This window comes from Tamandua tetradactyla, chromosome 13 (assembly GCF_023851605.1).
Source record: "Tamandua tetradactyla isolate mTamTet1 chromosome 13, mTamTet1.pri, whole genome shotgun sequence".
NCBI classification, from domain to species: Eukaryota; Metazoa; Chordata; class Mammalia; order Pilosa; family Myrmecophagidae; genus Tamandua; species Tamandua tetradactyla.
Genome location: NC_135339.1, coordinates 80,182,748 through 80,208,568, shown reverse-complemented (window position 1 = coordinate 80,208,568; position 25,821 = coordinate 80,182,748). Strand labels below are relative to the sequence as shown.

At 42.7% G+C, this 25,821-nt stretch overlaps 1 long non-coding RNA gene across 1 annotated transcript; it reads left to right on the top strand.

Annotated features, from left to right (window-relative positions):
* The first annotated feature begins 638 nt into the window (after positions 1–638).
* LOC143653256 (uncharacterized) lies at positions 639–6,735 on the top strand. Its single transcript, XR_013161198.1, has 3 exons — positions 639–961; positions 1,187–1,336; positions 6,121–6,735. It is a non-coding gene; the product is annotated as an uncharacterized LOC143653256 (long non-coding RNA).
* The last annotated feature ends 19,086 nt before the right edge of the window (positions 6,736–25,821 follow it).

The following is a 25,821-nucleotide window of genomic DNA, read 5'->3' as shown; positions in this document are numbered from 1 at the left end:
GCCCCATTGGTGATCCTTACTGTCTTCTCTCATCGGGGGCCCACAAGGAGGCCCGGTGCTTTCAGTTTCATTGGACCAACTACAGTGCCCTCGCTGTTGTCATGCCTCCCCACCCCAAGTGTGGTCATGGTCCAGTGCATCAGTAGTACCAGCAAGTTCGTTAGAAATGCAAACCCTAGGACCCACCCCAGACTCACTGGATCAGTTTGCATTTTAACAAGATTCCTGGTGACTCATGTGCACAGTATAATTTGAGAAGCATTGCCATGAAGGAGATTTAAAAATTGGACTCTCTGTGGATCATTTGAATTTGGTTCCAGGAGTAATACCTGAAAGGCACAATGAAGGGACTTTTAATAAGCTGCTAGTAGAAATGACATAACAGAGAATTTGTGGAGATCCATCAATAAAAGAATTGTGTCTGCTAGATGATTGAAGATGATACCTAACATTGCCAATACTCTAGATTGTGTAATTAAAGTTGTGATCAGTCAATACATTGAAATGTGGCCATTTCTCTGGCAATAGGGGACCCCTGCAGTGATTGCACTTTGTTCAAAATGGGCTCCCACAAAAATATCAAATTAGTTCCCAGTGAGAACCTAAGATTGAGATCTGTATCAACTGATGTCTCTCTGTTCAGGTGGGGAAATTTAACCCTACCTAGCAGCTGGACAGTTGCTGGGGGTCTGCCTCACAATAGGGCAGATGGCTGGCCTGTGGGGTGCTGAGACCCTGATATCAGAAGTGCCTCATCCTGCCAATCCTCCCTCGCTTGGCCTGAGTCTATGAAATAACTGGTTACTGCTGCCACATCCAGGTGCTTCAGCCACCCAGCAAATCAGAATGGTTCAAGCTTCTGAGATTTTATTTGAAAATGATAGGAACAGAGGATAAATAGATGCCCTTTTTGTGTATGCTTGAACTGAAGTGTCTGTCACAAGTCACAAGGATGGGCAAGGTAGGTTAGTGAGGGGGCTGTGATCCTGACACCTCAAAGAAAGAGAAAGCCTCTTTTTGGAAAGGGACACAGCCTTGTGCTGGTGAGTTTGTTCCAGGGGGACTTTGTGAATGACGTGATTTTGACCACATTATATAAAACGTACAAAATTGGTCTGAATCACAGTCCTTGAAAGGCGTTGGGGCTCATTTTAATCTCTCCCTCCCTTCTTTCCTTTTTAAGCAGAAATACCTTTAGGGCTTGAATCCCCTTGAAGCTCCTGGCTTGATTCCTGCAGCAGAGCCACCTGCCTGTCCCCAGTGGAAGTTAAGCTCCAAAGTTCTAGTCAAGTCCAAGAGTGGTGGGATATTGCACGCAGGGGCAACTTGCAGAGGGGTAAGTTCAAGAGTGAACTTGTGCTTGGACTAGACCCCACCTCCCCCTCTCCTTGGGTTAACACTGTTCTGGATGAGCCTGGGCTTTCTAAACCTGCTTGCCTGATGTTGGCAATCCAGACATTTACTACTGTCACAATTGCCTTTTTTTATTATTATTGCATATTGGCACTACATAAAGAATCCCAATGACCTTTTTACCCTGCAGCCACAAGGTTAGCAGACACAGGATGTGAGCTCTCAGCATTGAAAACAGTGGCTAAGAAAAGGAGAGGAAGAAGAGAGCTGCCCTTCAACTAAGAGTGAATTTGCAGGAGGCTCTGCAAAGCCTGGCCTCTAGACTGCAAACGAAACCACTGTGTGAAGTAAATGTGGAAGCTATGAACCCACCATTTGGTTTTGTGAGCTAGAGAATAGGTCTCCTTGTGATGAAAATGTTCTGGTCACATTTAATTGCTTTTGTATACAATAACTGAAGCTGGACCTACTTCGTGAGATTACTTGACCTGTAAAGGACCAGAAAATCACCGCTGGGAGGTTAGGAGCCAGGAGACTGACAATGCGTACAATGTGATTCTCTCCCTGAGCTCCCAGTACAGGTTTCAGGGAAGAGAAATGGCTCTCAAAATATCACTTATTTCCTTATTTCTTCACCTTTGTTGAAGAGGCAGAGCATAAAGGTGGTTATAAAAGGCTGAAAATAAATGATGTATGTATTGTTTCTACAATCATGGCCAAAGTGCAGTCTGGGTCCTGGCCAAGTTGCAGCCCACTTCTGAGGCATCCCTTGTTTTCCTGTCCCATTTTGCTCAAGTTCTGGCTTAACAGTTGCTTGGTTTCCACTGTCCTTGAAATACAGTTTTTAGAAACATTGCTGTGTTTCCCATCACCCTCCCGGAAAAATAAACCTTTTTACCCAAATATACTAAAGATGGACATTATCAGAGGATTCCGACTGATTTCTTAAGAGACTTAATTTATTTACTCAGAGACTTGTTTTTGACCTCAAACACATGCAAAGCACTGGGAATACAAAGTTGACTAAGAGTGTTCCTGCCGTGGAGGAAACCACAGAGTAGTGGAGAGAAGAACACATAAACATTTGTTCGCTCATTTATTCATTCAATAAGTGTTCATTAAATGCCTTCCATGTGCACACTGGACGTGCCATGATAAAACAGTGCACTGAGAGACACGCTCATTGTCTGTTACAGGAAGAAAGGGAATTCAGTGGCCTACAGGAGGTGACATTTTGGTGGAAGATCGGACATCTTGCAGGTGTTAAGGATAAATGGGAGTTAACCAGGTGAAGAGGGGAGGATGGGAATTCCAGGTAGTAGGAATACCAGAAACAAAAGCACAAAAGTAAGATCCAGCCAGGAGCACTCAGGGGACTGTAAACACTTCGGTGTTGCTGAACCATAAGTTACCAAACAAGGAAAGAAGCAGGATGGAGCTGGGGAGCTGAGAAGGACTCAGTCCCACAAACTCATAAGCCCTGTTGTCTTGAGGCCTACCTTCAGGCTGAGAATGGGTGGTCACAGCAACATCCCTAATTCATAGGTGCTGTTTTGCTGCTTGGGCAACTCTATGCAGCAGACGCAAGGGTCAGCAATAACAAGGATTTGTTTCCGTGTTTATGAATGATCAGTGCTTCTCCTGAGCACACAGCAATGGCAAAAATGGCTGGTTATTATGGTAAGGTTTTACTTTACAATGAAGATGACATTTTTAGTTTTCATTGTAAAAAAATAACATCGGCTCTTGTAGGCTGTGCGGTTGGAGTGACGGTATAACAGAATGTTCTGGATCTTGGATAGGAGAGCCAGAAAATCATGTCAGGCCCTCCTCTCGTTGCTCATTTCTCTTTTAGTTATGACCACAGGCACAAGGCCCGATCCCTATGACCCTATATCCCCTTTTATTCTTCAAGTGTACAGCGTTACATGTATTTCTGTTGGCCTAGAATTAGACATAAAGTCACATACAAACTTTCCTCCCTGAAATGAGATAAACATCGCACCTCCCATCAGAGCAGCATGCCCGGACCTCAGGACGGATGGTCCAGATTTAGGGAGAAGCTTATTATTCACGCTGAGTGCCTGGCAGCGTCATGAATCGGTAATGAGGACGCCACTATCACAGAGGGATCAAGCCCAAAGCCCTGGGATAGCTATGAAATACAGTATTCTGTTTACACACTGTAACCTCATCCCTCAGAAGTGAACAGAAAAAAAAAACCCGAGGCTTTGCCTGGAATGCTGCTGCAGCTGAGAGCAGAAGAAATCTGACGGCGCTCCCAGCATCCCTGGCCTGAGCTGGCCATACAAGAAGCAATGCGATGTGGTAAATGGAATTGGAAAGGCCAGTGCAACCAAAATATTGCAAAAGCCAGTTTTAGTAAAACCAGACTGTTGACATTTTATGAACTTAATGGCATAAAGAACATGCAGTGGAAATAATTTGCATTCCCTGATTATATATGTCAGATCCCTAAATATCGTGATCATGTTATTTTGCTAAAGATATCCTGATGGTGAATCTGTGTATGATTTACATAAATGAGGTATCTGCATAAATTAAATTAACAAATATAAATACATGCTTTTAAAATGCTGATACCACTTACTACTCTCATAAAAATAAATTATAAGGGATGATATATGATAGGCTGTGTGGTTTCTGGGCAATCATTGCAGTGCCCCTGACGCATGCTTGGCATTTTGTTGCTAGAGAAAGGGGGAGACTCAGACTCCAGCATTCCTAAAGGTTCAGTTCTCCCAAGAAAAGTTACAGAACAGACTTACTGGAAGGAGTTGATGTCCTAAGTGATTGGAAGCTCAGCCGGAGGGAATTGAGTGTAGTCACTAAGCACATCGGCATTAGACCCAGAAGGCCTGAATTCAAATCCTAACTCTGTCTCTAATGAGTTCTGTGAATTAAGACAAGTCACTTAATCTGTGCCTCACTGGTCTCATCTGTAAACTGGGGAGAGGAACAGTTCATACCTCAAAAGGCTATTGTAAGGATTACACACAAGTTAATGTACAAAAAGTACTTAGAATGGTGCCTGGTGTAAGGAAGATGCACAATAAATATTAGTTTATTGGTATTATTATCATGATATTACCTGGCATACTGGAGGAATTATTTCCCATGACCGCATAGCCCGTTGCTTCCCACCTGCTGTCTCTATTACTTCACCGGTGATGCTCAAACTCCCCCTGTCTTTGGAGCCCTGGGGTGAGAAAAAGAAAATTCCCACGGATCATCCTCTACCAGTAGTCACATGGCAACCTGAATTGGGCTGCTTGGGTGACTCTCCAGGGTGAGTTCTCATGAAGCAACTGCATGTTTCTACCAGATGTAGGAGCTGGCCCCAAATGATGGGCATTGCAACCCGAGGCCCCAGGCGACGGGTGTGGCTGGCTAACTACACAGAAAGGACCACTGCTAGAGGGGGTGGCCTTCCCAGCTCTAGTCAGGCCAGCAATGGAATGAAAAGGGGCAGGAGGACTTAATCCTGCAGGTCTCCATTGCTTTTGTTCCAGTCCGCCTTGGTTTGAGTGTCCCAACAGCAATTATAGGTATCATTTTTTTCTGACCAATGGCTGCTGCTGAAGATCGAATCTAAAACAAGATACCCGAATCCCACAAAATCTCTACAAACACAAAAGATTCGCCAGTGAGTTATCATTTCATTCCTTGCTCAGAACTTTGGGGATGATTACTACTTTGGGGAAAAGTATTTTGGTTTTCTTTTCTAAGTGAAGCTATATTTTACTCCAGATTTTTTTTTTTTTTTTTTTTTACTGATTCTTAGAGATCAATTTACTCTGAACTATAAAAGACCTGCAGAGGTTTATTAACCAACCTCTAATCTTTCTTGGGCTTTTCTCTCCATTTGAGAAGTCCAATTCTTGCAGAGTCCTCACTGGCAAGCAGAGAAATACTCAACCCAGCTTTGCTGGGAACGCAACCTCAGTATGGTCTGAGAGCACCAAAAAGCCTTCTGCCTTGGAACAATCACACCTGCTCTGTAATTTTGTCTTGCCCTAGGCCTGGCTGGGTTATCCCCGAGGGCAGTGTATATGCTGCTGGGGTCAGAACGGTAATTTCCATAAGAGCAGCTATCTGGAATCCATCCCTTTCTATGGGTCAGGGAATATGGGATGCACATGCTATCCCAAGTACTCTGTGGGGTGTAATTTATGCAGATACCTCGTTTATGTAATGTGTCTACTCGATTCGTAGATGTGGGATCTAAATGCTGGATAGAAGCATTCCAACCCCGGTAATGTCCTATTTGCCTAGGTGGTAAAATCAACTTGGAGTCCCGATTGCTGACCATCTACCCAGCTCATAGTGTCTGGGAAGGGAACCACACAAAGTCCCATTCTCCTCAGAGCCCTCTGGATACCCAGATGCCCTGTGGGAACTGAACTCCCCATCACATTCTGTCACTGCTCTTTTGTCTAAGAACCGTGAAGCCATTTCTCATCCAACTGCTCTGGGCCTCAGCTCTCACATCTGTGGGATGGGGAAAAGGGGCCTCTTCTCAACATCTCTAGACCATTCTTGCCGTAATCTAGTGACACGAGGGATGTGAAAAGCACCTGCCCCAATGCTAGTTATTGATATTCTTTCCACAGGACAGACATGCTTTTGGGCCTATGTCTGAGCAAACAGTTATTGGTAAATTATACATTAGAACAAAATAGCACATTAATGAGACTAGTGGCTAAATTCTACTGCTGAACTTCCAACCTTGACCTTATTTTTTAGGTTCCAGACTAAAACTTACAGAACTGCAATCCGGAATGAAATGCCTGGGATTGACCATGAAGACTATGGTGAGGGAACACTAAGTGAAGCAGCTGCTGTGATTAGAGGGTGGGTCATGCCTGCTCCCTGTTTTCCCACCTCCAGACCTGGACAGAGACCAGGGACTTCTATGAAGATGTTATCCTCTAGATAATACCACATGGAGGTCCCAGCCTAAGAAGAAGCTCTAGGATTCCAGGAAATAGGTGCTAAGCTCTCATTAGAATGGCGCTTCTTAATGAGTTGTCCATCAAACACCTGCACCGGAATCTCCAGGGGTGCTAAGCACAATAGCAGATCCTACGTCCACTGAATCAGAATCAGTGGGTGTGGACCTGATGGCTTTTAAGCATTCTAAAAGTTGAGACCCATCGGATTAGAACTACCACTCTCTGCTTCTCTGTACTGTTTCATGATGAACTATAGTGATATTTTTCCTAAGCATTCAAGAGAGTGCAAATAGTGTTTAAATTCCGTTTTTGCAATTTGTAGCATAAATTGTGAGACCAAAAGGTATTAGCAAATCTAAGAGGTTTAAAAAAGAGTGCCCATTATGGGGAAAAAAATGAAATCTTACCTATCACTATAATTGTATTGTCTTTTCTCTAAAGAGGGATTTTCCTTAAAAGAGCCCATAATACTTCATTCATTCATTCATGCATGCATTCATTCACTTACTTAGCACCTTTATATGCCAGATTCTAATGAAATAGATGAACAAGACACAGTCCCTATCTAAAAGAATAAATAGATTTTTGCCCAGTGGGGAAGAAAAATGAAGACTTCGACAAGAAAGGCAATGGCTTTCTTATTATACTTACTGCCCCAGATTTTCCCTTTGAATATCTTGCCATTTCACCATCTAGTTTTAATGTGGAGCTATGGGGGTGGGCCAATTTTCATCACGAATGGCCTGAACTAGTTGCCTCCCATTTGTCTAGCTTGTCACCGTGCTGCCAACATGGTTTGTGCTGTGTCCACAAAACTATGTATTTTTTCAACAAGTGTATGCCCACCAGCGTGACACTGGGCCTTCCATTTTGAAGCAAGCTCTGTGTTCGAGAAACTACAGTTGTGATGGCAAAGTGAGAAGCTGAGAGTATGGGTGAGAGTAAAGGACATGTGGTTGGGTTGAGAAAGGAAGAGACTTGGAAGATCTCAGAGGGTTGGAACAGGGAGTGGGGAGAGAATTATAGTGGGAGACAGAATAGAATGAAAGACAACATAGGGAAAAAAGAGGGGATGGAGATAAAGAGAGATGAAGGCAGTGGTTCTGAAAGGTGGGCCAAGCCAATGAGCCAATGGCCCACAGATGGGGGCCGCCTGTCCCTGCCGCGCCCTCCCCCACCTCTCACTTTCGTCCATCGCCGTGTTCCCAGCGTCTGGAGCCTGCACAAGACAGCGACAGCAGTCACCAAGGAAGCTGGAGTGGGATGGGATGGCACCGATGCCCCCCTTCTCTCTCTCTCTGTGACATCCATCAGAAAGGGCTAGCTTTTGAGCACTGAGAGAGGGGGGAAAATAAGCAGAAGTAATTTATTCGGGATCTTTGAGAGGATAATAGCCAATTATTTGTTTATAACACTGGTTAAATTTTCATTAGGCAGATTAATGGAATATCATGTACTGTCAACATTGGACTGAGGGGTGGTCTGTAAGAGATAAACGGGCAAACAGGCGCTGTGTCTCTCTGCGTAAATTAGTTTTTGCTTTCCTGTTTTTCATATGAAAATGGGAAAGGTGGGCAAGGTGGTGCATTTTAAAACAGGTCTCGAGATGGGCCAAATTGGTTAAATATGAAAGCAATCCTGGTAATAAATACATTATAATAACTTAGCATCATGGCCGTAATTTTGATATCATAAAAGTATGGGATAATGTCGATTTTTAACCTGCTCTCTTAATACACATTTCCTCTCCCTGAACTCAAAGGCTGCTTGCTGGGAGGTGAAAACATATTACTTTGGGGGCCTGATTTGTCTGTGTAATGCGCTCGGCATTACAGCTGGGAGGTGCGAGGGGCTCCAGGCTTTCTGGTGAGTTCACGTGCTGTCACTGCGGATGGCAGGAGCCCGGGAGTGCTGTTATCAGAATCAGAATTCCCTGGACCCTGCGGGCAGGTACAGTTGCTTATCGCCCTGGAAGGAGACTGGAAGGCACACACTTGACAATTTATTTGATGGTAAATCTCTGGTGAGAATTGAAGCCCTCAACAGGCTGGGTTCTGAATCTTGACATTATTCTATATAAGAATTAAGGGATGAAACTTTAGGATTAAAAAATTCTATCAGCAAGATGGAATCCCACTCAGAAATGGGCCATTTCAGTGATAACTGATATTCTACAATTGTAGAAAAAAACGTAATTGACAATTAGAAAGTTTCAGTTTAATTGGCATTGGCGAGTCATTAAAGTTCCTATATATAGAAGGCAACTAAGAATTTTCATTTGCAACTCCACTCAGATTTAAAAACACACCATTACTTTATGATAGGGGGATAGAATGTAATTTCTCTCAGAAGATAAAGAAAAGAAGAAAGAGAAGGAAGTCAGAATTGAAAGCAAAGAGAAGGAAGAAAAGAAGGAGGGAAGGGGGTGTGAGGGAAAGAAAAGAAAGAGGAGAGAGAAAGGAAGGAAAGGAGGGAGAGGAAAAGGGTTTTTGGAGTGCTATAGAAAAATCAACTAAATGAGACTTACTGTTCTTTTTTGCAAAATGCCAAAATTTTCAGCAGACATGTCTAATAAAATCTCTTTCAAAAGGTTAAGGCACGTTGTGAGTTTTTAAGGCCAATTTATTGGGCTTTTTGTTGATTGCTCTTTGAAAATAATTCTATGACCCAAAATAATTCCCAGCAATAGCTGGTCGTAAAAATACATTTGTTTTCTAAACAAGAAAAGTGGCAGAGATTTCCCTACCCAAGACCCACAACTAGTGAGGAGCAGAAAATGGAGGACAAGTGCCACTGGTTCTGCTTGTTCTGCCTTCCCCCTTGTTTTTGCTCCCTCTCCTCTTCATCTTCATAACGGTGGGATCGGATGAGGCTGGAGGCTGAGAAGAGAGCTGGGAATGGGTAGGGTCCATAGGGAAAGTCAGGTTCTGCACCCTTCCTTGCACTCCATACCCACCGTTAGTCATTGATTCAAGGTCAGAGAACACCAAGGGGACACGCATTGCTAGTGGAAAAATTGCTCAGAAATGGGGGGAAGTTGTCAATTAAGGGTCACATTGACTGCAAACTCTACAAAGTGGCAAGGGTCCTTTCTTGGCTGCCACGCAGGATAGGGGCCTTCCAAAACTTCTAAGGAGACTCCCTCCTTCAACATCCAACATCTACGAGTTACACGTGAATCTCCTCACCACAGTGTGTTGGGCAGCTTCAGGCAGAAATATGGCCGCATTTACGAGGTGTTCAGTCTGAGGAAAAGGTAGGTCAGGGGTCATTTTTTAAATCACTAAGTGCTTAAAACAAGCACAGCACAAAAGGCTTTAGATACAACACCTGTGAACCTCAGTACAAAATTGGCCTCAGGGTCTGGGCTGCAAGAGTCCCTTTTAGGAACCAAAACCCTTTTGGCTGGGGAGTCACAACAGACCTACCAAAGGCAGGGCTCCGTGCTGCAGTGACTGGCATTGAAGGCCAGTCTCGGGAGAAACGCTGTGCCGGGCTTTCCTAATTTGAAATATGAAAGATATTCTCTGGGCTATTACGTCCTTTTAGTGAAGGCAATTCACATTCTTTTGGTGGTTTATCCTACTTATAATGATCAAATCATAGAGTCAGAACTTCTAATGCAAACCACTTTTACAGCTGTAATTGGATCTAAGGCAAATGCAACCACCAAGTGGCCTAAAACTCCCTGGCGATGTTCAATCAGGATATGATATTGCTTATGAAAATGATATCTTACTATTGATACTTCTCCCAAGAGCAGCACAAATTAGAGACATACTCGGATGATTCTGAGGCCCAGAAGACAGCAGAGAGAATGCCACTGTTAAAGCAGGGATTCTCAGATATAGTATGATGCACATTTTATTGTGGGCATTTAATGGAAACCCTATGAGAGTCTTCTGCTGGGTCTAGGGGTAAAAGAAGTTCTAACATTTAGGGAACCACATGAAATGTGCTTCTTAAGAAAATTCAAGAACTGATAATGTGAATGGCATCTGAAAGCAGACTTTGGGGGACTATGGAATATATGGTCACAAAGTGGAAACACATGGACTTCCCCCACTGCATCCACCCAGACAGGACCCTGCTCTGTGACCACACACACACACACACACACACACACACACACACATATACACACTCCAAACCTGGGGTTTGCATGCAATTTCTAAGGATGGAGAAAGCCTTAGAAAAGAATGGCCTCGTCTCCTAAGGAGAGCTGTAACACCACTATAAGTAGCAGATATGAATCTCAGCACATAAATTTGAGTGTGCAAAGAAACACATTAACTGATTGACTATATTTATATCTCATATATTTCAAATTTGCATCTTATGGTTTGTATATTCTAGACCCTTCGCACTTTCCCTATTTCACTGTCCCCTCCTAAGATTTGTGCTTATGGTTTCAAGGATCATATGCAGTAAAAGAGGGAGATGTGGGACTGGTCAACCTGTCATCTGACTACAACGGTTGCAGCTGAGATATTTACTGTCCCTCCCTGGGTTGTTCTTTATAGCCCAAAAGATCTCTGTTATTTCCATGCCATCCTTGGGATATGGGAAACCTTGCCAGTTTGCCTTTGGTCCTCTGTGCCTAGAAATACCCTCTAGCCACTTCTCACTGGGGTTTTGCTGTCATTGGCAGCAAATGTCCTGGCATTGCCAGGAAGTGGGAACTTATCCCTACTGCAATAGAAAGAAGCCCTGCCTGTTACTTAACCCCTTCAACCCTCAGTTTCCCCATCTGCACAATGGGGAGAGTAAGCACTCAATAAACATTAGCATTTAAAATCATTATTGTTTAGAGATAAGTTTGAACAGCCATAGCTTGAGGGAGAAACGTCCAGCTTTATCAGATTCCCTGACTCATTGATGCCCTGGGGATCATATCCTTTCTATTCAAGTTGCATCTTTGGCATGTCTAGAAATAATGGAGCCAACTTACTGTAAATTCCTAGATGCTGCTGTTGTCTTCTTTCATGACTATTGATTTGTTAACTTTCTTTTGAATTATCCTATATATATATATAGGATTATCCTATATATATATATCCTATATATATATAGGATAATTCAAAAGAATACATATATATATGTATATTATATAGAAAAATGCAGGTAAATATGCAGCTTGGACACACTCATGTAATCAACACCCAGAACAAGAAACAGAACATAACCAGACCCCCAGGATCCCTCTCATGCTCCTGCTCAGTCACTACCCACCTTCCAAGGGTAGCCAATATCCTGACTTTAAACGACATAGATTAGTCTAACTTATCTTTCTACTTTCTATATGTGAAATTCGTTATCATGCACTTTTTATGTCTGGCTCTGTTCACACTACATTATGTGTGTGACGTTCAGTGAAAGCTTGTGTGGAGTTTAGACCATTCATCCTCATTGTAGTATAGTGCTCCATTACATAAGTATATGTCCATGGACTTATTTTTAATTCAGGGCATTTATAAGTGATAAATCTGGAGCCTGGTGTTTCTACCTCTACCTGGGGCCCTGTGGAAGGTCCCATGTCATCATTTTGCCAAAGTCTGGTTGTTCTCATGACTCCAGGAGTGTGGCGCTTGATGAGTTGGAACTCTTTCCTTGTCAATCTCAATTCTCTGAAAGCCTAATATTTCATTGGCACCAGTCTGCCTGGTGTGTGCCTGAACATTGCCATATAAAGTGCCTTACTTAGTCTAGGAGCTTCCATGTGTTGTTTAAGCCTCACAGGATCTTTTACCATCGCTTATCATTTGTTCTTCTCTTAACTCATTTACGGAGTGTCTGCTGTGAACCAGGCATGGGGCTGTGCGCCCCTACCCTTGCAGAGCTCAATGCTGGATGGGTGAGATGAGGAGGGATAGATAGGTGCCTATTGATCTGGAAGTGATGATGGCAAATTCCTCTATACCATTTAGAACTGGAAATGGAAAAGGGGGAGGACAAGGTTTTGATTGGCTTGCCCTACCGCATATACTCGTCACTGATCTTGTTTTCTGATTCTAGAAACAGCCCAGTGCTCGCTGGAAAAATGTCAAGCAACAGAGTGATGTGAAAAACAGAGTAAAAGTCCCTAAAATGCCACCTCCTCACTTCCTGCCTCATAAATAACCACTGTTAATAGTTTGTTCATACAGATTCTTTGTGTTTGTATGTGTGAATGCATATATGTATATAAATACCTATATACACATATACACAAACGCCACACCTGCATGTGTTATTGTGTGTGTGTGCACGTGTCTGTGTCTTGGTCAATAAAGCTAAAACCATATCCTATGTATGTTTCAAACCATGGTATCTAAATCACAGAAAGCATGGAGCTGTCAGTGGTCTCAACCCCCATAGGTGATGTCATGGAGATGATAATCTCCAAATTGCCTCTAATCCTATAATGGCTTCCAAATGACATATTACACCACACGTGACAGCCCAATTTACTAATACCACTATTTTCATGTATGCAAAGGATAGCTAGCTTTTCAGCCCTGCAGTGAGATGAATACAAGCTACAAATTAACTGGCAATTTCAGTGCAATATGAGGAAACAGCTATTCTTATTACATTCCAAAGAAAACCATAACCAAACAAGCATAGTGAAAGCCGAGTGTCATCCAAGCATACTTGTCAATCAGCACAGCAAATGCATCTCTAGGGCCTCAGGCTATTCTCTGAAGGAGGAAAACCCTCTCAGTTCTTCATTTAATCAAGAGGCTCACAAGGATACACAGGCATCAGAATTCCAAGATTCCAAAAATAGAGAATAAAAACCTTCTGCACTAAATTTTTCCAACTCTGATAATTTAAAAATGGTGGGGAAAAAATCTACCAAATATGTCATTTTTAGAGCCAGGACTATGTAGTTTTTCTTTGATGGGTCTTTCAGATGATCTAGTGCATGCAAAGCCCAGAAAGGAAAGAGAGTTCCCAAATGGTGAGGAAGAGCTCAGCCTCAAGCCCACAAGTCTAGACGCAGAGCATCAGCCAGGAGGTTGCCACGAGACATTGAGAGCCAGGCACCAAATTTTAAATAGAGAAATGATCCTCAAGATCAAAACAGCTACTCCCTAATTTTCCTCCAACCCATGAAGATAGGATGGCTCTTTTCTGGATTTTCCCAACCTCCCCTTTGTCTGCCTCTGTGGATGCTACAAATCCTCTATGGATGCTTCAACGTACTTCTCCTTCAGGTTTCCAGTTTTCCAACCACTGTACCCTTTTACCTTTATTTTTCTCACCTTTTGTGTACCCTCCCCAAAGGAGAGGATCCATAAGATCCCTTTGTGAGCTCCAAGACCTGACCATCCCTTCTCTGTGCCCCTGCTTAACCCCAAATCTAGGACTTCCCACATATGGTACCTTGAATATATGCCTCTCCCTTCTGGCAGATGGCCAGCTCCCTAAGAGCAGGGACTGTCTTTTACTTGCCTCCTTATTCACACAACCCTTGGCACATGCAAAACAGTCAGTTGAATGGTTGAATGAAGTGCAAACTAATGAATAAAGGAACAAAGGAACTAATATCACGTTCATTTACATGTTCTAGACTGATTCAAAGTCAGGTGGAAACAACTGCTTTTCATAACCATCTAGTCTAGAACCTCCTTCTTAAAAGAAATTCAGGGGCATGATATAGGGCATGGGACCCTACAGACTTTAATGTGCTCTCCTTCTTTAGAAAAATATGGTGGCCCTCTGGTTGCATTGGGAGCTGTGTTCTTTGCACAGTGGCTGTGTAAAAATAGATGGAAAGTAGAGATGGATGGTCCCAGATGGATGTGGTTGGGGTGTGGGAGAACATCTTGAACTATTTTTCAAACATTTCAGTTTCGGCAAAAACCAAAACATGTTTTGCCAATCACTTTCCCTTAATTTTAAAACCCATGGATTTCAAAGGAAATTCAATCTGAATGTTTCTGCTTCATTTACCCCATCTCTTCCGAATGTTCTCCTGAAAAAGTGAACTGATGTCCTAGAAGTTTAAAGGATCTTTTATAGTTTTCTGGTTTCTTTTAAACAATGACCCACTTAAAAAAAACACTTGGGTTAGGGGCCAGAGAGGTAAAAAACAAACAAATCTTAAGAATTAAAAAAAAAAAAGTACAAGTTGATTTAAGCTTGGATCTAGAAAAAGGGCAACATGTTTCTCATGCTAAAACAAAGATGTAGTTAAAGTTAAAAATGAAGGGAAATAGAATTCTTTAAGGAGTGGATAATTCAACATGATCAGTTGGCAAAAATAAAGCTAGAGATTATTACAAATATTGTTACATCTGTTGACTTGGGTTCATTTGGGTTGGTGTTTGATTGTGTTGTCAGTAACTCCTTAATCATAAGGACACATGACCAATGCAGCCAAACAGTAATGATGCTTCAAAGGGAAGGGAAAGAGGATTGTAGGTCTGCAGCACCAACTAAACTCCTAAAAATTTGCCTATCACCCCTACCCATTACTCCATAATCTGACCTTTAGGGACACCTGCGTGGGATTTGGTAACAATCTGCTTCCTGGTGCGCCTGAGCACGCATAACTCTCCCTGTAGCCCTTAGCTGATATCCTTTTGTCCCAGCAGATCCTTCCACTGTGTAAGTTACTAGCTGGGAACAGCTTGGGCCCCAGGGGCATGGGTATAATTCATCGGAGTCGCGAGGGGAAATTTAGTGCACAGCAGAAATCCAGTCAACACCCTTGTTGTCAATAGTTAATATACTGCTTGACACTACCGCGGCCAGCAGAAAAATTAGTCCATCTCTCCCAGACCACCCACGCCACTAATAGCTAATAACTAACACATGGGGAGACCATGGCTAATGATGTCCCTGGGTTCAGTGGTTCATTGTGTTTTTACTCTTTTTTCCCCCTCTTTATTAGCATGCACTCATTCAACTAATAATCATCGAGTGCCCATTGAACGCTGGGTATTGGACTGGGCATTTGGGAGGAGACACAAAGATGGATTCATAGCGACAGCTCTCAAGGGGCACACAAGTTCATGTGTCAGATCTCTAAGCTTCCTATTGGTGAACAGGAAGTTTCATTCATGGACTGCTGTGGTCAGGGCAATATGTCTTACGGGAGGGTATAATCTAAACTGGCCCTTCTTGAGCCAGGCTACATTTAGAGAGAAGAGCAGAGGGAGGTACCTACTGCTTCCCAAAGAAATACAGATTTGTAGTTAGCCTCCTGCCATCGGCAGTGACATGTTCATGCAAAGAGAAGATCTCAGCAACAAGTATCTACATGGATTTACTTGGGGGCGGGGGTGGGGATGAAAAACTGGAAGCAATTCTTCCAGGACCTCCTGAAACGTCCTGGTAGTGCTGGGAATATGAAAAAGGCCAATAAGGAGAAACAGGAATCACAGGCTCCTCAAAAAGCTGATTGAGGACACCTCCAAATGAGAACAGATAATAGAATTTCCCCCATCAATCAAAGCATTTGTCTTTCGACCAAAAGTGATTGACTTCTAAGAGCTTTCCAGAACTAGTCTCGCCACATTAACTTGCCTCCCAAACAAAGATTCCAAGAACCACACGTTTTTAATTATACAAAGTAAAGGTTGATGAATGATTCATAAAACTAATCTAAACTTGGGCCAGGTTAAAATAATACTGTGTAATAACTTATATTTATATAGCTCATAAGAGCACTTTTCTTTGGGGCTCAAAGCAGTTTTCAGATAGTATCTCGGCTCTTCTCATAACGGCCTTGTGTAATAGGTGCAATGGGGATGTGCTCCCTTTCTTTATATAGGAAATGAAGGGCCAGAAAATTTCAGACACGAGTCTGAGATCACACAGGATGGCAGACAAAATTCTGGTGCCATATCTGCTGGGTGGGAGCAGTGGCACAGACAGAGCAGGCTTTCTTCCCGAAGACACCAGTTCACATTAATGGTGGAGGTTTGGACGCTGGTAGCTCCAGGCCACTGCACTGTCTTGGTCTTGGTAGCTTTGGGGGAACCAGAAGAAGTTTTAAGGCACTAAGGACAAAAGAAATGCCGTTCTGTGTCAAACCCATGACCCATCAGCTCCAAAATTCTTCCTCTGAACCAGGAAGTGAAGGGTGGTCATGGATCAATGTGGCCACTGCAATAGACAACTATGTCCTACCTATATCCCTTGGGCCTTGGTACTTTGGTCACTTCATCTGCATCTCTGTCTGAGAGCTTTCTCTCAAGACCTTGCTCACTCGAAGCAGAATGCCTGAATATTAGCTCCCCACCCTGAATCTGGCTGCGTGTGAATGTCTGTGCTGCTCACCCTTGGGTGGCATAAACCTTGGTTGGGGAGTGCATTGTTGTACAATCCTTCCCTGAATCTCCCTGTAAGACTAAGCTCCAGGCACCCACAGTATTTGCTGGCTTAATATATACACTGGCCGGTTGCTTTCCCTTGCCTCCCTCCCTTCTCATCTCCTTCCTAGAATCTCCTTCAGCTCCCAACAGACATGTCATCTAGAATTCTTTTCTCAGGGTCTGCTTCTGGAGGAACTCACACCATGACATTATCGTCTCCAACATCATCCTCGACATCCTGGCGACACATTGGTGAGCCACCGTCCATGGACCAAGCCTTTATGAAAACCAATACCTGCCCCTCTCTCAGGATATCAGTTTCCCCGATTCCCTACTCTCCATGGAAAGAAAAGATTGTCATCAAGTCTGGGACAGGACTTGAGCAAAGAGGAATGCCAGTAAAATTGTGTTCTGAAAACCTGGGAAAAATCATCTCAGACTTTTTTTTAATGTCTGGTGAGCCCTGCCCTGGGAAGTTAGAAATGAGTGGACTTCTGAAATTCGTAGCCTCGTTCTTTAATGTGGTTTAGGTGTGCTTTTTACCCTACCAATGGAGTATGGAAAGGCGCACTAGAGAGGTAAAAGCCGTTTGGACTTATCTTCTCAGGTCTGTCAGTCATGTGTGGTAACTTGGAGATACATAAGTTGGCTGCGATGAGAACATGTGCCCTCTAGTGGCTTAGTAGTGGTCTGCAGAATATAAATTAACTTCATTCATTCATTCATTCATTCGTTCTGTCATTCCATCAACGGTGTGGTGGATATATGCATGTGCATTACAGACCCCTTATTTGTTCCACGCATAGTGCTAAGGGCTCATGAAATAAATAGCATGGCCCTTAGCCTCACAGAGCTTACAGTTTTATGAGAGAGATAGATATAAAAACAATTGAATACAAATAATCGAATAATTGAAAATTGCAACAAGTGCTAGGAGGGAAAGCAACAGTATACTGGGAGAGAAAAGTGAGGCATTCTAATTTGAAGTGGAGTGAGGGTTGGAGAATTTCTCTCTAAGAACTGATATTTGAACAGAAATCTGAAGGGTAAACAGTAGGGTTAAGAGTGGGGAAGGGCATTCTTGGCAGAGGGAACAGCATATGCAAGTTCACGGCAAGGCAAAGAGCTTGAATATATTCTGGGAGGAAGGCTAGCCTAGTCATCAAGGGCACATAATACAACTTCTAGCAGGCTGGATCTAAAAAAGCCCTACTCTGTTATTAGCTCTGTGACCTTGGGCAAAGAAATTTAAATTCTCTGTGTCTCATCTGTAAAATGGGATCACAATAACAGTATCTGCCAGGGCCTGACATACTGCAAGGTATCAAAAACATTTACCCCATAAGGTTACTTATCAGAGCAAGTGGGCAGAGTTGGCATAAAACTGGCTAATGGGCAAGTCATACTCTCTCTCTCTCTCTCTCTCTCTCTCTCTCTCTCTCTCTCTCTCTCTCTCTCACACACACACACACACACACACACACACACACCACTTCTCTATGTCCCAAAGCTTTATTATCTTGAATGCCAAGGTTCAAAGCTCTTTGGAGTCTCCCTATTCAACCTGCAGTCCTGTGACTGGCAGCATTGGCATTATATGGGAGCCAGTCGGAAATGCAGAACCCCACCCAGAGCTCCTAAAATCCTAGTCTGCATTTAACAAGATGCCCAGGGTGCCTCGTCTGTTCATTCATGATTGAGAAGCACTGCTTTTGAGGCCACAAAGTCCATGCCTGATCAAGATGAAAACCCCAACACCTGTTATTATGGCAAGTGTTCAGTGACATCCATTCGTTCTGTTGACTTAGACACTGTCACCTCGAGCAAACAGATGGGGCCTAAGATCTGAAAGAGAAATAATTCTCCCATCTTCTACCTGGGGCCTAGGTGGCTGGGGACAGGCACTTGGTTGAAAGGTTTTGGCACTGACTTGTAGGGGAGGCAAGAGGAAAACATTATGTGAAGAGAGAGAGAAAGGGGGAAGGAATGCAGCTTTGCTTTATCAGCTCCTGATTTTTACTCCAGCTCTCTAAAAAGTGACTGCTGGCTCTCCCTTCTTTGGTATGTTTGATCACCGCTTAAATAAAAGTTCTCCCCACTCTTACCCATCCCCAAATCGAGGCAGACATAACCTTGTTGAGATGTAATTATATGTTTGATTATACTGCTATAAAAAAATGACACTTGGTAAAAAGATGATGAGCATATGAAAAAGCAAGATGAAAGAGATAACTTTATTTTATTAATTCTTGATCTCTGTTTTATAAACAATCCATGCCTTTGGATGTTTCTAATATTTAAAACACAGAAAACTAAAATACAACAGCTTATAAAGGGCTTTTATTATCTTAACATCAAGCAAAATTTTTTAGCACCATTTCCCTCCCAAATGTACAATTTAGATATTGTCACATTTGTAATTACTTTAAACATTTGAGACACACAACACAAAAGATTCTGATGCACAATTGTCTTTGATAGCTTCTCATGCTCAATGTGAATTCCAAATCAAACCTTGTTACCAAATAATAGTGCACATTAGAGGTTTTCATGGCTCATTTGCAGAATAAATAAATAACCCCATAATAATCTCATATGAAAACAAATCATGCATTGCTAATAAATTTGCATTATGTTTGATTATTTTTGTGATAGGATTTAGGCACTTAGCAGGGAGAAATTAGCTGAAAAATAATTTACCAGGTGGCTAGGTCAGTCTCTTCTTTGGGCTTTTAAGCACATGTTTTAAATAATATGGATTGATGATGGATCCTCTACCTGAAGTTGGAGGGCAAGCACTGGAGAGTGACTGAAAGATTCTATTCAAAGCTCTTGAGAAAGGATCATCCATCTCACCAGGAAATAAATCCATGTCTCTGTGGCAGAAGGTAACAGAGGATTCCAAACTGCTTAAACTTGAGCGTCGTTGGCCCGTCTCTTCCCTGACCTCAGGCTGAGTGTTCCGGGCAGTGCAGAGGATGTGTGCCTGTGGAGGAAATTTGAGAATCATACATTCATTAAAAGGTGTGCATCATCATTCAATTCAGGGTTATGAATAAAAGGGCAGAACTCTATCAAGTTATCTGTATATGTGAAGAAATCTTAATGAACTTGACACATGGAGATATTAAGAAACTTTTCCCACACTCCCATTTTTCGGCCACCTTACTATGATTGTTTATTCCTGTGGCAAAGAGGCGGTTGTTCTCCTGTGTTTGCAGCTCCTTAAGGAAAGGATGCATGGCTCATTCATCTTTGTTCTCTTCACATCTGGCTCCAAGTAAGTGCTCAGTGGATTTTTGTTGAATGAGTGAATAAATGGACGGATGGATAGATACTGTGCTGTCTCTCCAATTGTAGATGAGTAGAAGAGAGGGGAAAAGAAGTAGGATATTATTCTAGATTACATTCGTTCAATTCCTTGTAACAGAAATCCAGTTCAAACTAGCCAGAGCAAAAGAATTTATAGGCCATGGAACTGTGAAGTCCAAGGAGTAGGTTCTGGCTTCAGGCAGAGCTTGATCAAGATGCTAGAATGGTGTGCTTGGGGCTTGGATGTTCACTCTTTTTTTTTTTTAACATGGGCAGGCACCGGGAATCGAACCCAGGTCCTCTGGCATGGCAGGCAAGCTTTTCCTCTCTTGTTGGCTTCATTCTCAGGCAGCTTCAGGGTCACAGGCTCTTTGCAGCTCTTGTGCTCAAAACGAGAAAGACCATCTTGCTCCTGGTTCCTTTCTCCACCCTGTGCACACACACAGAAACACCATGATTCCTTTAGAGGTTTATGATGTTTGGAGAAGAGTATGAAAGCATAAATTTATGGACAATAAACTGAAAAAGATCATTAAAAAATGTTTTTAGCAATCAAAATAGGAGATTCTCTCACGTATTAAAAGTGAAACTTTTAAATCTCCAGAATCCCTAACTATAAAAATACGTTCATAAAATTTCACATCATTTCCCCCATTTCAGAGAAATAACCTGTGTTAGTGCCAATTGACGCACACAGAAAGCCTAAGTATCTTGCCTAAGGTCACACAGCTATTACCTGGCAGAGCCAGGATGCAAGCTTGGGGAGGTGTGTCTGCAAAGCCAGAGTTTCTAAGTTTTCTGCTCATCTGCAAAGCTTATTTCTTCATCTGTAAAATGTGGATAATAGTAGTACTTATGTCTAGATTTGTTGGGAGGATTTTGTAATAGTGCCTGGAATACAGTAAGCACTCAGCAAATGCCTGCTGTTCTTATGTTCTCATATCCCCTTGGATTGGGGATTGGAGAGGGCTTGGGAAAAGGGGAGGAAATAAAAACCTAATTATTTGAGTGTTCTAGTTAGAAGGGTTCTGGCTCATTGATGTTAGACTAGATTGAGTTTGCGAATGTCACACATTCCTGTATCAGGCTTAATTCAGCACGTGTCTAGAGCAGCCCTGGTATTTATGATTTTTCACCCAGAGACCAAGTCTCTGAGCGCAGGTTCCCACCACTGGGACTGCCTTTTGCGACCAATCACAACAGCATTTACTCTGCAGCTGAGTGTAATTTTAACTCTGTTATGGAAATTGCATGAGTACCATGAAATAGAACTCCAAATGTTTTACTTTGTAGTAAAAAAAAAAAAAAGTACCAGAAAATAAACATGTGGGCTTCTTGGGGAAAACTGCAGATGCCAAAAAAATGCAGAGTATTTGAACTTTGAGTAAGACACAGATTCTCACATTGATATTTCTCCTGTGTGCATCATACTCTCTTTCCCAGCCCCTAGGAAAGTGCCTGGAGGACTCACACCTGTCCTTTCTGTCTGGTGAGAACTTTGCTCCATAGGTGGTTGTTAAATATACATGTGATCACCCAGCTGCAGCTACAGCAAACCTCCCCCCATCCGCCCCCTGCCTCCTCTCCCCGGCTACCCCCTTCCACTGGAGAATATGTTCCTAATGTCACCAAGCAGTCTTGTGAATGATATTTTAATACCTGAGAGGCATCCCTAGCAATGCAAGGATTAATAAAAATTGGGGGGCATCTTTCTAAAGAAGGACTCAAGCTGTTAACAGACATTGACATGCATTAGCAAAAAGGCCAAAGCAGGTGTCTTGCTTTGCCGAGTCAGCACAAAGGAGAGGATTCAAGCATTATGATAACGGGGCCATTCATGTTGCTATAGGCTGTAGTTGCATGTTCACACTTCCATAATAAACCTATTTTCAGGGGCTTATAATTCAACCGTAAAAATCTGCTCCATGCTCAAACTTGGCAGAACAAAATCTCAGACTCTGAGCTCAGAATCCCTCCCTCATTTTAAAATATTTTTAAAAGATGTGTTCTGGATGGGTTTAAATTTACAGAGTGCCAAAAATATTAGGGGTTTGAACAGTGCCAAAAATATTAGGGGTTTTCTTTAGTTGATATCTAGAGACACTTAATCCATTCCTGTGTAAAAGGAGCCCTGGCTTTTTTTTTTTTTTGATCATTTTGCCTGAAAGGTTGTCAAGTTGGAAAGAAGTTAAACACCAATCTGAAATGAATTAGAGAGCATTAGACAATAATTAAACTGAAATTAGGGCATCATTTATTCATCAAGTCATCACTAAGAAAAGAATCCAATCCTTGTAGATACCTTTAAAATATTTAGATATCTTAAACACCTTTGCAAGTAGAGAGAGGATGCTGGGATTGTTTCTGCTCAAGGGGTTTGCTGAGGACAGGGACTGAATTTTAAACACTGCAGAAGTCTTGGGGGAAGTGGAGGGTGAAGCTGCTTTCCAAATCGCACGGACAAATGGAAGAGATAGCTGATCACGGGAAACTGTCCCCCAACTCCAGAAGGTGTCCTTGGTCAGAGAATCCCCAGGGTCATGTGGAGTAAAATTAGCACGTGGGTGACATATTTCTCTAGCTCCCTCCTATGAAGTTACCTGAAGGCGTGGACAGGGGGCAGCTCCCAGGTACCTATTTTGAAAGGCAGGAAAGCATCAGTGAAAAATTCACATAGTGGAGAAAGTTGTCTTTGCTGGACCTCTTTTTTGAAAAGTACTGTGTGTGGTGGGAATGGGGAGGTTGTCTCAGCCTGTGTTCCTCCAAATGGCAGAGCCTGAAACTAAGAGAAGGAGGGAAAACCTAACAAGCATCCTCTATGGAGCCGGTTGTTGCTGTGGACAATTGAGTCTCTTCCTACTGAGGGACTCTGGGGAACCACATAGACTAAGGTTCAGAATAGTTTCTCCAGAGGAGGGGAGCCCGGGACCCTGGGACCCTCGTCCATACTGAGAATGAACTTCCCTGCATCTCTGGGCCCCTAAGGTTTTGGAGGAAACCCTCAACAAAAAGAAATGCAACAGCCCATGAAATAGGACACTGTCCCTCATGCTCAAGAATGGTCCACCCCAGCTGCAGCTGAGGTCAGAGGCAAGTGGAGGGAATGTGCTGGGAGGTTGGCCAGTGCCTCTCGGTTTGCCTGGGACTCTCCTCGTTTTCACACTGAAAATCCCACATTCTGGGAAATCCCTCAGAACTCAGGAAAGCTAGGACCGTTGGTTTCACTAGCAAGGGGACACTAAAGGGAGTTGAGCGTTCCCGTGGCAATGTTCCAGGATCACGAGGTACTTCTTAAACTGCTTCCTAATAAGGACGAGTTCACTTGGCTACAGAGCTTTGTTTTGGGAGTCTGGGCCTGAGCTGAATTGCTGAGATAATATGGGTAATATCAGTGGGGCTGGTTGAGGCTGGGGTGGGGATGCGTCAGGGTATTAGCTCTAATCTTACCCTTTCCCACCCCACCGCAGCATCCAACTTCTGATCTAAATGAAGGCTTCATAGATATCAAGACTATTGATTTGGAGGAAAATCAAATTGTCACCTTGCCCACCTCTGCCCTGACCTCATCTCTCCATGGGGTCCAAACTCTTCTCTCCTGGTGCCCCACCCAGACCCAGGCGATGCATTTGCACATTTAAGTTTGAGAAGCACCGAGCAAGTTCACTGACTCTCAAGCATTGATTTAGCCCACAGATGATTCCTATAACTGGGGAGCTTTACAAAATACCAAATCCTGAGTCCACCGCAAAGAGATGCAGCCAGTGACATGGACTTTTTTTCAAAAACTCCCTCAGATGACTCTAATGTGCAGCCGTCTTAGAGAGCTACTGTCTGCTCCATCATCTCCTTGAGGTAGGCTGCCGTTCTCTGCTTGAATCATGCCAATGGCAGCAACCTCACTACCTTTACGGGCTGCCTATTGCATCTTTGGACTGTTAGACATTCTACCTTAAATGGGCCTCCTTGAGTTCACAGGTGTGCACAGGTCTACTTTATTTCATCCTCATTTGATTTGGATTGAATCTGTCATCTGCAGTTGAGGTGCATTTTCTCTCTGGTTTTAGTTGTCATTGTTTTCCAGAAAAGCTTTTTTTTTAATAACTCCTAGGTCTCTGGAATGGCCTTTAGGCATAACACCACCTTAACATGAGCTAGCTAGAATAATGGTGGGGGAAGCATTTTATATATGGTTTTCAATTTAGTGCTCTTTATGGTTTCTCTGCTTTCAAAATATTTTATTTAAGATAGGTGAATTTCCTCAAAGAATCTTTAAATGTTTCTGTATAGAACTTTAAATCTTCCCATTATGTTTCTTTGCTTTCCTGGCATTATTAATCATTAGCATGATTATAGTTTTATGACTTATCTTCAAACTAACCCAAAGAAAAGCTTATATGCTGGAAAATATATACAGTGAGATTCAGTTAGGAATGAAGGGGGATAAAAATAGCTCTTTGGCTCTCTCTCTCTGGTTTGTTCTTTATTTCTTTCTTCATTTAGTAGTTTTCTGGCTGTCTTTCCACCCTATTTGTCACTTCAGTCGCTGAATCATGTGTGCTTCCAGTTGTGTGAACATAGCAAGAGAAGACCTTCTCTTCTAGTGAGCTAAGTCCCCTCATATGATTAACAGATGAGGACTAGAAAGTGTAGCATTTCAAAGCTGCCAAAACTTTGAGGAATATTTTACATTTCAGTGGATTCATCTGGTTAGCAGCCATTGTTCGCCTGATGCTCTCCCTTCAGGACATGTGCTTTTGGTTTGGGTCTTTATTAGTTTTGCTCTTTATTTCCACTCTTTCCTTTACACAGACTCATAGGAAATCATAACTGAAATCATATTCATAAAGTGCTGTGTGGTGTGAATTGAAACAAATATTCCCTTTCTGCTGACGAAGAGAGGAGGCTAAAAACAGTTTGGGGTGATAGCTCCTAAAGCTGCCTGAGTTGCTTTTGATAGGCCTAGGAGAGGCCCCAGGGGAAGAGAGACTGGCTTAAAGACCATCTTCCTTTAGGCTTCATGAGGCTGAAAATGGTCTTGGGAAGTTGAAACCATGGTAATAACCATAAGGTTGACATGAAGACAAAGTAGATGGATTTCTAGTCAATTGCAGATCCAACGGAAACCTCCACCCTTCCTTCCCCATGACCTAGAAATGTTTTAGGGCCTGTGGAAACTTGAGTCTTTGAACATATTCATTTGTGCTGAGGTAGGATTTGTTTTGGTGGTTTCCATAGAAAAGTCTAGATGCATGAGATATGTGGACGTGGCCCCTACAGGTACAGTAGGCAGAAGGAAAATGTAGGGATTTGTATTGGAAACAAAGACATTACAGAGAAATTGGTGAGAGAGACCACTGACTATGGTAGGATGAATGAAATAAAATGAATATCCTAAGTGTCAGTATTTGAGAAAGAGAGAGAATGCACCGGTAAGGAGTTCTGACCCTTTTTTTTTTTTCAAGAGCAATGATCACAATTCTTTAACTAAATTAACACCCCATATTGACTGACTCATTTGGCAGCAACAAGTTCACAGCCAGAGCCTGTGCTAACCCCAACCCCCATTCCACACACACAAAATACATAAAGTAGAATGATATGCTTTGCCGTTCATGACATTGCCTGTAGATTCCTTTTCCATATATCTCATGACTGCATCTACCAGGCCTACAGATTTCAAAGGCAGAGAGGGTAGAAGGGAGAAGTGAGGGACAAGGAGAGGGAAGGGAGAGAAAAGGCATTATATGAGCGCTTTTATAAAGTACAATGCAGTGCTTAATCTCCTCTGTTTAAGGCTCCATGTGTTTGACCAGCTTTTTACTCTCCTAACACCACTCCCCAAAGAGGCAAAGATTGTTTTGAGTTTTAATACG